Source organism: Macadamia integrifolia, chromosome 11 (assembly GCF_013358625.1).
Source record: "Macadamia integrifolia cultivar HAES 741 chromosome 11, SCU_Mint_v3, whole genome shotgun sequence".
NCBI classification, from domain to species: Eukaryota; Viridiplantae; Streptophyta; class Magnoliopsida; order Proteales; family Proteaceae; genus Macadamia; species Macadamia integrifolia.
Genome location: NC_056567.1, coordinates 11,013,702 through 11,028,174, shown reverse-complemented (window position 1 = coordinate 11,028,174; position 14,473 = coordinate 11,013,702). Strand labels below are relative to the sequence as shown.

The 14,473-nt window shown below is 37.6% G+C and overlaps 1 long non-coding RNA gene across 1 annotated transcript in view; it reads right to left on the bottom strand.

The window, feature by feature from the left end:
• LOC122093641 overlaps window positions 1–6,887 on the bottom strand; it is a 12,792-nt gene extending 5,905 nt beyond the window's left edge. Inside the window, exons 1-2 of the long non-coding RNA XR_006144520.1 lie at window positions 6,763–6,887; window positions 6,449–6,533 (exon numbers count right to left, since the gene is read on the bottom strand). This is a non-coding gene — a long non-coding RNA (uncharacterized LOC122093641). The remainder of the gene's footprint in view (window positions 1–6,448; window positions 6,534–6,762) is intronic.
• Between the last annotated feature and the right edge of the window lie 7,586 nt (window positions 6,888–14,473).

The following is a 14,473-nucleotide window of genomic DNA, read 5'->3' as shown; positions in this document are numbered from 1 at the left end:
CACTTGACTAAAGATTCAATGTATCATGAGAGGACAAAGCACATTGATGTTCGGTATCATTTCATAAAAGAGATAATTTCTCAAGGTAATATTCAAGTGTTGAAGATTGGTACTGAAGACAATCCAGCTGATATGTTGACTAAGCCTTTATGTGTTGGTAAGTTCGAGCATTGCTTGAACTTACTTGGTGTTTGTTGTGTTTGAGTTCAGCCCTTTGGAGGGCTATTGGAGAAGATGAAGATATTAGCTATTTGTTTATCTGTTGGAGGAGAATTCAAGGCAAGGTAGAGATTTGTTAAGTTTGTCTCGAATTCTTGACCCGTTTTGAAGATTGACCCAATTCGACATATTTTGGTGGTGATCCGAATGAGAATTTTTCTGAGATCTGTGATAGAAGTAGAGGGGTTGGGCCGATAGGCCCAAGCTCGGAGCCTATGACTGATCTCGTATCAGGGTATGGGGCGTAGCCCCCGCGGTATGATTCGACCGGATCGATCGTGACCCAATGGGTCGACCCACGATTTTGGAGTATATATAATATACTGTTGCTTGTTGAGAAAGTCATTGTATTATAGGGTTTTCACGCAGCTAGGGTTTCAAGGCAAGTTTTTTCTCGCCGCTGCTAGGGTGTAATCTCTCTTCTGCATAGTGAATCATCTTCTTCTTCGCCCGAGGACATAGCACACCACCTTGGTGTGTGAACCTCGTTAAATCTCTGTGTCGTACGGATCTATTGTCCCTTTATTATTCGTGTTTCTTGGTGTATGATCTAACAAACTGGTATCAAAGCTCTGGGTTACTTCGATCCATGGCTTCAACGAAATACGATATTGATAGGTTTGACGGCAACATCAGTTTTAGTTTATGGCTGGTTCGAATGATGGCTGTTCTCAAGCAGCAAGGTTTGAAGAAAACCCTATTTGGGAAGGCGAAGAAATTACAACTATGTCCAATGATGATTGGAACGGTTTGGATGATAAAGCCCTTTCAGCTATTCAGTTGTGTCTTTTGAATGATGGTCTACAGGAAGTTCTCTCAGAGAAAATGGCTACAGAGTTATGGGTGAAGTTAGAGAACCTTTACCTCATCAAATCCCTCACCAATAGGTTAAGATTAAAGCAACAATTATATACCCTTCATATGGGTGAAGGTACTTCTATTAAATCTCATATATCTGAGTTCAATTCTATTGTTACTGATTTGAAATGGATAGATGTTAAAATAGACGATGAAGATTTGGCCCTATTATTGTTATGTTCTCTGCCTCCATCTTATAAGCATTTTGGGGATACCATGATTTATGGTAGAGAGACAATCTCTATTGAGGATGTCAAAACGAATCTACAAAGCAAGCAAAAGATTGATGATGAGTTGACAACTACTAATAAATCTGATGGTGTTGGTTTGGTAGCTAGAGGGAGAACGAATGAAAGGGGTTCATATGGTGACAAAAGGAAGGCTAGATCAAAATCTAAGCACAAGAATTTAACCTGCAATTACTGTAAGAAAAAGGGGCATATTAAATCTGAATGCTATAAGCTTTTAAATAAGCAGAAGGTAGGTGGTGGTGCTCAAAATCAACAGAAAAGAGATGATCCTGCAGAAGCTAGTATTGCTGAAGATGAGAGTGGGTCTAATATGCTTTTGGTGACTGATGATAAAGTTAGATCACAGGATGAATGAATTCTTGACTCTGGTTGTTCCTACCATATGTGTCCTAATCGTGAATGGTTCTCCACATACGAATCAGTTCGAGGTGGAGTTGTGTTGATGGGAAATAATGTTTCTTATAAGACTATTGAAATGGGAACGATCAATATCAAGATGTATGATGGCATTGTCAGAACCTTGTCCAATGTCAGGCATGTCCCTGATTTGAAGAAGAATCTCATTAGTTTAAGCACTCTTAATTCAAATGGGTGCAAGTATACAGCTGAAGGTGGAGTCATGAAGATCAGCAAGGGTGTTCTCTTATTGATGAAAGGAATCAAGGTTGGCAGTTTGTATGTGTTGCAAGGTACTACAGTCACTGGGTCTATTGCAGCAGCTTCATCATCTATATCTGAATCAGATGTAACAAATTTATGGCACACGATGTTAGGCCATATGAGTGAAAGAGGGATGGCATCATTAAGTAAAAGGGGCTTGTTGTGTGGTTAGAGTACAGGAGCAATGGAGTTCTGTGAGCATTGTGTGTTTGGGAAGCAGAAAAGAGTTAGTTTCAGTACTGCTATTCACAGGACCAAGGGAACTTTGGACTACATTCATTCAGACCTATGGGGGCCCTCCAGGGTTGCTTCAAAAGGGGTTGGTGCAAGATACTTGCTTACTTTCATTGACGATTTCTCTAGGAAGGTTTGGGTCTATTTCTTGAAGCACAAAAATGAAGTATTTGCCACTTTCAAACAGTGGAAGAATTTGCTTGAGAAGCAAACCGGGAAACAAATTAAAAGGTTGAGAACCGATAATGGCCTAGTTTGTGAAGGTGACTTTAATGAGTTCTGCAAAAATGAAGGTATTACAAGACACCATACAGTTGTTAAAACACCCCAGTAGAATGGAATGGCGGAGCATATGAATAGAACCTTGTTAGAAAAGCCAAGGTGTATGTTATCAAATACAGGATTGGACAAGGAGTTCTGGGCAGAAGCAGTTAACACAGCAACCTTGTTGGTGAATCGATCTCCTTGCACAATTATTGAGTGCAAGACTCCAGAAGAAGTTTGGTCAGGTAAACCTGCAGACTGCTCAAATTTAAAAGTATTTGGATGTCCTGCTTATGCACATGTAAATGAAGGGAAGTTGGAACCTAGGGCTAAGGGCCCGTTTAATAACGTTTTTGCCGTTTCTGTTTCAAGAAACGGCAAAAACATAAATTTTCGTTTCTAGAAACAGAAACGGAATTGAAGGTGTTTGATAAGTCATGTTTTTAGAAGTCGATAGTAACCAATGAAAGAATGACCACAAGTCGTTTCTAGAAACGGCGAAACAAGTTGAACTTGTTTCGCCTAGGTCGTTTCTTGAACTATAAATAAGTAAAAATTTCTATTTCTATTTCTGAAAATAAGTGAAATGGAACAGTTTTATCAAACGCTTTTTACTCCGTTTCTGCTGTTTCTGGAAACAGAAACGACAGAAACGCATTTCTTGGAACGTTATCAAACGGGCCCTAAGAAATGCATTTTTCTTGGGTATGGATCTGGAGTGAAAGGATACAGGTTGTGGTGTTCTGATCCAAAGTCTCCAAAATTTCTTATTAGCAGAGATGTTACTTTTGATGAATCTGCTATGTTGTATCTTAGGAAAAAAGCTCCTATTCATTGTGATGAAGATCAAGAAAAATCTAGAGAGAAGGTGGAGTTTGAAATAGGTGGTTCATCTTCAAACAAAGCACAATCTACTTTAGTCCAGTTGCCTACTTTTACTGAAGGAGATTATGCTCAAGAGAATCAAGAAGAAGAACAATACAGCATTGCCAAGGATAGACCAAGGAGGAATATTAGACAACCACAAAAGTATGGGCATGCTGAATTTTTTTCTTATACATTGTCTGCTGCAGATACAATTGAAAATAGTGAGCCTGCAACATATTCTGAAGCTGTTGCTTCAATTGATTCTACAAAATGGTTGATTGCCATAAATGAGGAGATGGAATCTCTTCATAAAAATCAGACTTGGGAGCTTGTGAAGCCGAGAACAGGGAAAAAAATTATTGGTTGCAAATGGGTCTTCAAGAAGAAGGAATCTGCCTCAGGTGTTGAAGATACTAGGTACAAGGCACGTTTGGTTGCAAAGGGCTACAGTCAGGTACAAGAAATTGATTTTAATGATGTTTTCTCACTTATTGTTAAGCATAGTTCTATTCGTGTCCTACTTGCTTTAGTTGCTATGCATGATTTGGAGTTATAGCAACTTGATGTGAAAATAGCATTCTTGCATGGTGAACTAGAAGAACAGATTTATATGCATCAACCTGAAGGGTTTGTTATTGAAGGTAAGGAGGACCTTGTATGCTTATTGAAGAAGTCCCTATATGTTTTAAAACAGTCTCCTAGACAGTGGTATAAAAGGTTTGATTCAGTTATGGCTAGTTTTGAATACTCCAGGTGTCAATATGACTGTTGTGTTTATTTCAGAAAGCTCTCTGATGGGTCATTCATATATTTATTACTTTATGTTGATGATATGTTGATTGCAACAAAAGATAGGAATGAGGTCAACAGGTTGAAGGAACAATTAAGTTCTGAATTTGAGATGAAAGAGTTGGGGCAGCAAGGAAGATCCTTGGTATGGAAATCAAGAGGGATAGAAAAGCAGGGAAGCTGTGGATATCTCAACAAAAGTACCCTGAGAAGGTATTGAATCATTTTGGCATGAAAGATGCCAAACCTGTAACTACTCCTCTTGTATCTCATTTTAGACTTTCAACTACTCTATCACCTAAGACAGATGAAGAGGTGGAGTACATGTCACGTGTTTCATACTCTAGTGCAGTTGGCTCCATTATGTATGCTATAGTTTGCACTCGTCCTGACATTTCACAAGCTGTCAGTGTGGTGAGCAGATATTTTTCATGTCCAGGTAAAGCTCATTGGGAAGCAGTGAAGTGGATACTTAGGTACTTGAAAGGGACCTCTGGTGTTTGTTTAGAGTTTGGGAGGAATGGTGATAGTTTATCTGGTTATGTTGATTCAGATTATGTAGGTGATCTTGACAAGAGAAGGTCACTCACAGGCTATGTATTTACTCTTGGAGGAAGTACGGTTAGTTGGAAAGCTACTTTACAAGTTACAGTTGCATTATCTACCACTGAAGCAGAGTATATGGCAGTGACTAAGACAATTAAAGAAGCTATTTGGCTTAGAGGTTTGTTGGGAGAACTCAGCATGGATCATGGGGTGACTGTTGTCCATTGTGATAGCCAGAGTGCTATTCACTTGACTAAATATTCAATGTATCATGAGAGGACAAAGCACATTGATGTTCGGTATCATTTCATAAAAGAGATAATTGCTCAAGGTAATATTCAAGTGTTGAAGATTGGTACTGAAGACAATCTAGCTGATATGTTGACTAAGCCTTTATGTGTTGGTAAGTTCGAGCATTGCTGGAACTTACTTGGTGTTTGTTGTGTTTGAGTTCAGCCCTTTGGAGGGCTATTGGAGAAGATGAAGATATTAGCTATTTGTTTATCTGTTGGAGGAGAATTCAAGGCAAGGTCGAGATTTGTTAAGTTTGTCTCGAATTCTTGACCCGTTTTGAAGATTGACCCGATCGGACATATTTTGGTGGCGACCCGAATGAGAATTTTTCTGAGATCTGTGATGGAAGTAGAGGGGTTGGGCCGATAGGCCCAAGCCCGGAGCCTATCACTGATCGTGTATCGGGGTGCGAGGCGTAGCCCCCGCGGTATGGTTCGATCGGATCGACCGTGACTTGATGGGTCGACCCACGATTTTGGAGTATATATAATGTACTGTTGCTTGTTGAGAAAGTCATTGTATTCTAGGATTTTCACGCAGCTAAGGTTTCAGGACGAGTTTTTCCTCGCCGTTGCTAAGGTGTAATCTCTCTTCTGCATAGTGAATCATCTTCTTCTTCGCCCGAGGACGTAGCACACCACCCTGGTGTGTGAACCTCGTTAAATCTCTGTGTCGTACGGATCTATTGTCTCTTTATTATTCGTGTTTCTTGGTGTTTGATCTAACACTTCCCAAGGTAAGTAGGTCAAACTCAATGTTGACAAGTATTCTCTGGAAAATCCAGGATATATAGGCAGGCACTAGCAGTGTTTTTAGGGATGCCCAAGCAAGGGTAGTTTCCTCATTTGGATTTTTCCTAAATGTTCAAACTAATTATGAAGCTGAGTTTCAGGCTCTCATCATGGGTTTGGAAATGGCTAGAGGCTGAATATACATCACTTAAGGATTGAGTGCAACTCTATTGCTATTTATACTCTCATCTTGATGAAAAGGATTGTCCTATGCAGGTTTACCTTGCTTCCATCGATTGGAAGATCTCTCGTTGTTTTAGTGAGGCAAACCTGATTGTCGACTTTTTGGAAAAAACAACTGTTATGTATGAAACGTGTGATCCTCTCATTTCTTCACCTATTCTGATCAAGAATAAGCTACTTCTGAATGCCCAGGAAGACCGTAATTTCGGTTCAGATAAATTTAAGTTTTCTTTTCCTCCTTCTCTTGTTGGGGTGTGCTGGCCTTCCTTTCTTATTAATGGCAACGCCGAAGGTGGGAGTTAATTGACTCTGTGTTTCTTCCTTTTTGTTGAAATGTCGGCCGATGGTCTCTCTATCTGTACATTCTTTTCTATTTTGTCTTTTTTAATATAAATGATCCATTTAGGGGGGGGGGGGGGGGGGGGAAAGATAATTGAGAAAGGCTAAGATGTTGGATGGATCTTGAAATAAAAAAGAAGGTTGATTAATTACCTGACCTCCATGCATGATCATCCAACAATGGTTATAGAATGGCCACCACATAAACAACTCCACATGCCTCAATTTTGCTACTCAACTGCATTAAGTAATATTGGTTTAAAAAAAATTGCATTAATATCAAACAAGGCTGTGCAAAAGAAGGAAAAGAATCAGCAAATGAGAAACTGAAATATCAAGCAAAGGGGGCTTAGATGTCCGGATCAATGAGTCTCTCTGATATGGTTGGACTAGGTAAGAATTATTGTTACTCATGATCATCTACACTGAATAAAAGGTTGTACTGCGAAAGAAAGGAAAACAATTACCAAAAGGAAAGGGGACCAGCTAGATGCTTGGATCGACGAGTCTCTCTGACTGATCTGGTTGGACTTGGTGAGTTTACGGCCCTTTTATAGATAGATAGATAGATAGATAGATAGATGTATAGTGCATGTATGTTCTCCAAATATATTGAATCGATTAATAAGGTTTACATTTAAAATATGACTGAATTTTCCTACACCCATGGTGAACAAGAATCCAAACACTTAGATTGTCCCGTGATGATGAACATCATCGTGGGATTAAAGAAATTAAGTCAAATTTATGTGATAGGTTTTTTTTTTCAGAAACTTATGTGACAAGTTAACACTATTGATTTTTGGGTAAAGACAAGTTAACAATTATTATTAAAAGGGGAAATTAAATCACTACAAATCTGCTGCTTATGATCTTACTTCAAAAGTCCAAGTCAACAGCGTGTATAGACAACTATCAAGTCTTCTAAAATAAAGGAGAGAAATCATGCTTCCAGGTCACCCAATTTATTTTATATCTGTTGTCACATGTACTCAACTCTTACTGTCCCAGTCGCACAGACACAAGAAATAGGATTTTTTTTTTTTTTTCTTCGCTGGCTTAATGAACTGCTCCATGGGACTTTATTCATATACACTCAAGGAGTAAGAGGAAATTAATAATAGGAAGGGGGGGGAGGGGAGACACTAAGGGCCCGTTTGATAACGTTTTTATCGTTTCTGTTTCAAGAAACGGCAGAAACATAAATTTTCGTTTCTAGAAACAGAAACAGAATTAAAGATGTTTGATAAGTCATGTTTTTAGAAGTCGATAGTAACCAGTGAAAAGAATGGCCACAAGTCGTTTCCAGAAACGGTGAACTTGTTTCGCCTTGGTCGTTTCTTGAACCATAAATAAGTAAAAATTTCTATTTCTATTTCTGAAAATAAGTGAAACGAAACAGTTTTATCAAACGTTTTTTACTTCGTTTCTGCTGTTTCTGGAAACAGAAACGGCAGAAACGTGTTTCTTGAAACGTTATCAAACGGACCCTAAATATAACTCACACATTCATATAACAGGAATCGATTCAATAATCTTCTAACGCCTATTCTTCAAACAAAAATTACAAGTCAATGTGCGCTAGACATTGGATTCACAATGTGGGGGAGTTAAAAACTTATCTTTTGTTCAAACTAACAGATTAACCATCCATATGGTTTTAAAAACCATGTAGCTCCAAATTTGTCCACGTAAAAGTTGCAAAGCCCTAGATCCAAGATGCTGGTATGGAAAATGCAAGAGATGCAAGCTATGATGTGCAACTTTATATTAAAAAATGTAACGACACAACAAGGGTGTCAATTCCAATCTGCACTGGCAGGGCGACCGAGTTCGACCATAAGCCTGAAACTAGGCCGGCCCGTTATAATAAAAGTGCTAGGCTCAAATCCAATCCAATTATAAATGGTTGTTTCCGCTGCAGAGGCCTTAACCCATTGGCCGCACGATCGAGACCAACCGGGTACGAGCCCGTCTAAGCCTGACCTTCAACCTTTTGAAATTGCTACTCTACCCCCAAACCATAAAGAGAAATGAGGATTTTAAATATCCATTTAAAAAAAAAAAAAATTGCAATTTGATGCCTTTAACTTAATGGGACATTCTATGGACTTTGTAAGGTGCGTCGAAGGCCCATTTTATTGGTATACCCTTACAATCCTATTTTAGAGATCAATTTTTGGCACGGTCTGTTTAGAGTTGGTCTATAGTTAAATGGCCAAGTAACCCGTTTAAGGCCCATTTTGCCCGATTATAGATGACCCAATTAATGTTCAGTAAAAAATCACGATCGATAATAAATAAAACCATACCCACCCAAACGTAAACTCGATTAACTAAATGAATGATCACGCTACAGGGGAAAATTAGTCGAGCCCGATTAATCCTTACCGAGATCGAGACCGACTGATTGACTCCCCTAGATACAATAATGGTATTGCTTTTTTTGGTAGAACAACACTGATATTAAAGTGGCTAACTGAACACTTGAGATTTTCCATTTATTCTTTGCGGATGACATATTCTGTCGAACCACTATGGTAGATATCTCGACAATCAAATGCATTCTTGACATATTCTCATACCAAATCGACTATTAATTTTGGCAAAAGCGGAATTGCATTCAGCTCAAATGTGAATAATTCATGCAAATCTACTATTTGCAACATTCTTGATATTAAAGAAATGGACAATAATTCAACCCCATTATTCACTGGGTAAATAAGAAATTTCCTATTTAGAAATCTAATCTTTTTTCCTTTGTAAGTAGAACTGTCCACATTCAATTTGCCCTATTTTCTATTCCTTCTTATCTTATGTATTGCTTTGCCTTTTCCAAGGTAATTTACAAGAAATTAGATTCCACCTACTTATGTTTTTGGAATGGTGATAATAGTCAAACAAGGAAATCACATCTCATTAGTTGGCATAGAGTATGCTCTACAAATTTTGCAAGTGGGCTCGGTCTGAGAGACTCAAAAACTCAGAACATGGGTCTACTTTTGAAACTGGGATGGAGATTAATTACCGAAGAAAAATCACTTTGGATGCAAGTTTTCACTCATAATTACTTCTTAACATGTCTATCTTTCCCCAAAACTTTGAAGAAGAGAGGCTCTACCACCTGGAATAGTATTGTAAGTATTCTCTACTCTCAATAAAATGGTTCTACGCAAAATAGGCAATGAACGCAACACTAACTTTTGGACTGAACCCTAGATCCCAAATAAACCCAACTTCATTTCCAATCAGAATGTTTCAATCCCCAATTCTTCCTTTCTTAACAAGGTAAGTAATTTTACTCTTGGGTTAATTGGAATACTAGTCTTTTATCTATTGTTCTCCCTTGATATCTTGTAAATTCCTCTAAACTCTAACTCTGACAGATGGTGGTGCCTCTCTCTAAAAAGGGGTTCTTACCACTAAAATGGTTGCTAATAAACCCAATTGGACTCTCAAATAGGTGTACTTGTTTATCAGTACTATGCTCACATTGGTGGCAATTCTTTTGGTAACTCCAATTACACACAAAATTTAAGGTCCTTTTTTAAGATTAGCACTTCGAGGAATTCACGCGAAGGATATCTTGGGAAAATGGATGACTGTTGATTCTACTTGTGGATTCTGCCATAATTAACCTGAGTATACCTGACATACCTTTCTCTCCTGTGATATTTTACAAAGAGAATCTAGGCGGGAGAACCCATTGGGTCTACGAACAGAGAATTTCTTTTAAGAATCTTATTATGTATTTCTTTAACTCTAATAAATTCCTGGCAATAATCTTATTGGTATATAGAAAGAAATTACATTTACTATTGATAAACCAAACTCCCACTCCATCCTTAGTCCTGCAAAACAATGGGCTGAGCCACACTACCAATCAATACAACAACATACATTCAACAAACTAAGTCCATGTGCTACCTTGCTTCCCGAACCTCGATATCACTATTATGATTTGTGGTAGTGTCTTTAATACGTGTGACAATGTTTCTGGGTGGGCTGCTTGTATTATTAATAAAGGGAAATATGTCTCATTGATTGCCAATTATTTGATGATAGGAAAACTGATTGAAGCTAGCACCAAGGGTTTTCTACTTGGATTGAAGCAAGCTAAATCAGACAGATGGAGCATTGTTGAAGTGTTGAGCCATTTGGAGGAATTGGAACATCTATTTTTTTACCAAAGTACCACTTCGCAGCCTTGGAGCCTGATTCCCAATTGTTTTTGGATATTTATAATCTTTTACTTTTAACTTCATTTAGCTTAGGCCTACTAACGACGTGGTTCTTATCCTTAAATATTTAACCTATGTAACGATGAACAAAAAATCAAACCTTGATATCTCTAATGGTGATATTGATAAACATAATTTTTTATATTAATGTTTATTTATTTCTTTAAAAAAAAAGAAAAAAACAGTGGTATTGTTGTAGATGACATGGTCCACTAATTATACAAATTGGCTATACGAACTTTAATTATTATTATTTTTTGGTAGAAGCTTTTTGTAATCTTAATGCATTGTTAAGATCGAGATGCCATTATTATGATCTTATCTTCTTAATCCGACAAAGGTTCCACGCCACTCATGAACAACCATGGCCAATAAATTATGTAACATCAAAGTCAATTACTAATGGAATGGGTTTTGTTATAAAAATCGGCAATTTGGCCACTGATGATGAGGTCTTACAAATTGGCATTAAACTAATTGATTATTTTTACTGGATTTTTTTAGTGCTAAAAGTCCATTAGAGACCATATAGGGAATTTGGAGTCAAGAAAGGATTTCCTTAGCCGCGAGTAAATTAACCAAATCGATCCAAGAGAGGACACCCCTCGTGGTGAACGGATCACCGTGGGTGTGAGGAAACTCGGTCCAATAAATAAACCAAATTCTTCTGCTGAGTTATGAGATTGCGCACATAGCTAACTTCAATTTCAATTCTTGATCAATACTATATCTCTGGATTGATACGGATGAGGAGGAAGAATGTGAGAGAACCAATTTTTGTAATTTTTGTAATGACAATCATGGGTATATTCTGTCCGATCTGAGTCGATACAGGTCGATCTGGATCAAGATCAGATGGATATCAACCCTGTCCTATCTCAAGACCTATTCCGAGATCTTAAACCTTGCATGGGAGGGGCACAAAAGGTTCGGTCAGAAAATGGATAAACTCTGTATTCAAGCCAAGTCCTGGAAGCTAGAATGAGCCATAATCAGATTTGGATAGAGTTGAAGATCCAATTTAGATTTCAAATCTTTAATGCTCTATTTGGTTGCAAAGGGATGTAAAGGGAAGGGAAGGAAGTTAATTTTTCAAACTTAAAAAAAGTAACTTTTATAATCTATATAAACATTTGAATTTTTTACCATATTTAGTAATGATATATTTTATATATAGTTTTTATTTCATATTTTATAGCAAAAGGTTTTAATTGCAAAGTAAAATAAAATTTACAAACCAAATATAAAATAATTTGGAGTTAGTAATATAGTCACATAGATAATGATTACCGAATTTTTTCTTCTAGGTATAAAAATTTCACTTTCCTTTTAAATTTCCCTTGCAACTAGACGTAGCCTAAACATTGTGATCATTGCTCTCAATCAAACTAATTCTCTTTACCAAAAAAAAAAAAAAAAATTGCCAACTAGCCCCACCTAACCCCACACCCAAAAAAACAAAAACAGAAGAAGAGAAGACAAAAGAAACCTACTCATCTACTCTTGGGTGATAGGACAATTTTGTCCATTATTAAGTAGGTGCAAAGGGAATAACACAATAACCAATATTAATATAACTCTGCCTACTTCTAAGATACATGAGAATAACGATGTTACTTCAAAGACCAAGTCAACGACGTGTATAGACTATTGGCAAGTCTATTATATATATTTTTTTGGAGGGAGTGTTATTTCTGTGAGTGCTCGAGGACCAATGATAATGCACGAAGAAGCATTAACAGAGACATCATTTCTCATTTCATGGGGACGGGCTGATCATTTTTCTCCCATGTGTCAAGGCACAGAGTCTAGGGTGTCAAGTGGTCGGGTCGGGCCGGTCTTGGTCTGGCCTAGTCGGGCTCGATCAATTTCTAGGGCTGCATTGTGAACGCCTGTATAACTAAGCGGACTTAACTAATGGGGGTATGGTACAATTAATAATCAAGCCAATCAGTCTCAGACTCTAATCGAGCTACCATAAACGGGTCTCTATTTAACTTTTAACGGGTCCTCTTTAAAATTGATTTCTTAAATGTGTTTGAAGATGAATTGAATACCAATAAAATGAGACAAAGATGAGCATAACAAAGAAAAATATCCCATAATTAAAATGGATTAATCCAAAGATGGGCAGAGTAACTAAATTAGTAAGGTACTCGATCTTTAACCTACGAAACTCAAATCAATTAAACTATGCATAAAAAAGATGGATATTCATATAACAATTACCACCATCTCAATTGTACATATCACATAGCCTTAGCACTAAATACAAATAATATTAAAAAAAATTAAAAAAATACAAATAGTATTTAAGGGGTCATGCGGGGTCGGACTACGTGGCTGCACTGTATACTACTTGTTTATAAATGTGTCAGGCTCGGTTGGGCCTACCAGTGCGGGCTTGGAATTGACACCCCTAACAGGGTCCACACTCCCCTCATTATTAACGTAACAAGCGGGTTACGTTTAAAAAAAATAACAAAATGTGAAAATACGAATACCCAATAAGCTATGGAACATTAAAGGATCAATTAGTAGGGACTTTTAAGACATTTCATTTTCTCTTATAAGAATCTTATGGTTATTGTAAATTGATATCTGAAATGACATTTTTCTTCTTTCCACCTTCTCTTTCTTTTTTCTACCAGGGACCCTAGCAATGGCTCCCTGGTGCCATGGAGTTTAAGGTTTTGATTTTCTCATTCCTAAACCTCCTCATTTGAAAAGAAATCATCGATTCAATCATTGTTGTCTTCTTCTTATTCTCTCTTGTTGCGACCCCACATGAGTCCAACAAGTAAGCCCCTTCCGTCAAGAGCCTTCCTCTATTTTCTTCTGAAATTTGAAACCTAATCGCCTTCGTGATGCCTAATTAAATGGGTTCCTGTACTTCGTATAGAGGAGAAGATAGTGTCTCTTACTTGCCTTTCTCATCTTCTATTAGCAGTTTTATCATTATAGATGGCCATGTTTGATAATCAACTCCTCTCTCTCTAGATTCTTCCACAGTTGGCTTAATATATCTCCAACATCATCGCCAATTTGGAGAACTCCCAACGGTGGCAAGTCTTGCAAGCTTACAAACAGTATATAAAGGGGCCTAGTTCTCAATTGTGTGAGTATAAGAGTGCACATGAGAGTGTGAGGTGAACGTGTGAGATGTTATAAGCCAAGTTGAGTGTGTAAGTAATTATGAGTGAATGTGTGAGTGTGATATGAGAAAGTGAGTTGGCGAGAAGTGCTAGTGTGTAGGTGAGTGTATTATGTGAGTGAGTTCTCTTTGAGTGTATATATAAGTACACAAGTACTTGTAAATTTTGAATTTCTTTCTTCAATAAATTTTATTCTTTTACCACTTCACTTCAACAAGTGGTATCAAAACCAGCATTTAGGGATCATACAATGAGGACGTTCTTCCAGTGTATAGTCAAGGACTGTGAAGTTGGTGTGTCAGAGATCTGGCTTACTTGATATACTATCAGACATCACCAAGTCACTATGGCAGATATTTCTAGTTCGGCTAGTAGCATTAGGAAGCTTAATAATAACAAATATAACAATTGGAGTGTTCGTGTACAATTCTACTAACTTGGTCAGGACTTATAGGATATTGGCGGCAACAGTAGTATCACAACACCCATGGACGCTGAAGAGTTAAAAAGATGGAAGATAAAACCTAGTAAGGTAATGTATATCTTAGCGGTGACTGTAGAAAATGAATTATTATACTTCATTAAGAGTGCAAAAACTGCAAAGAGGCACTCTAATGACACTGTTTTCACGGACAAATGGTGCTAAAGTCCAACTAGGGGTGAAACAACAAGGCCAAGTTGGGCCAGGTTTTTTAAGACCCTAACCGAACCTTAGGTCTCCAAAATTCAACCTAGGCCCAACCCAACACTACCAGTTCATGCCTAGGTCGAACTCTGTTGGG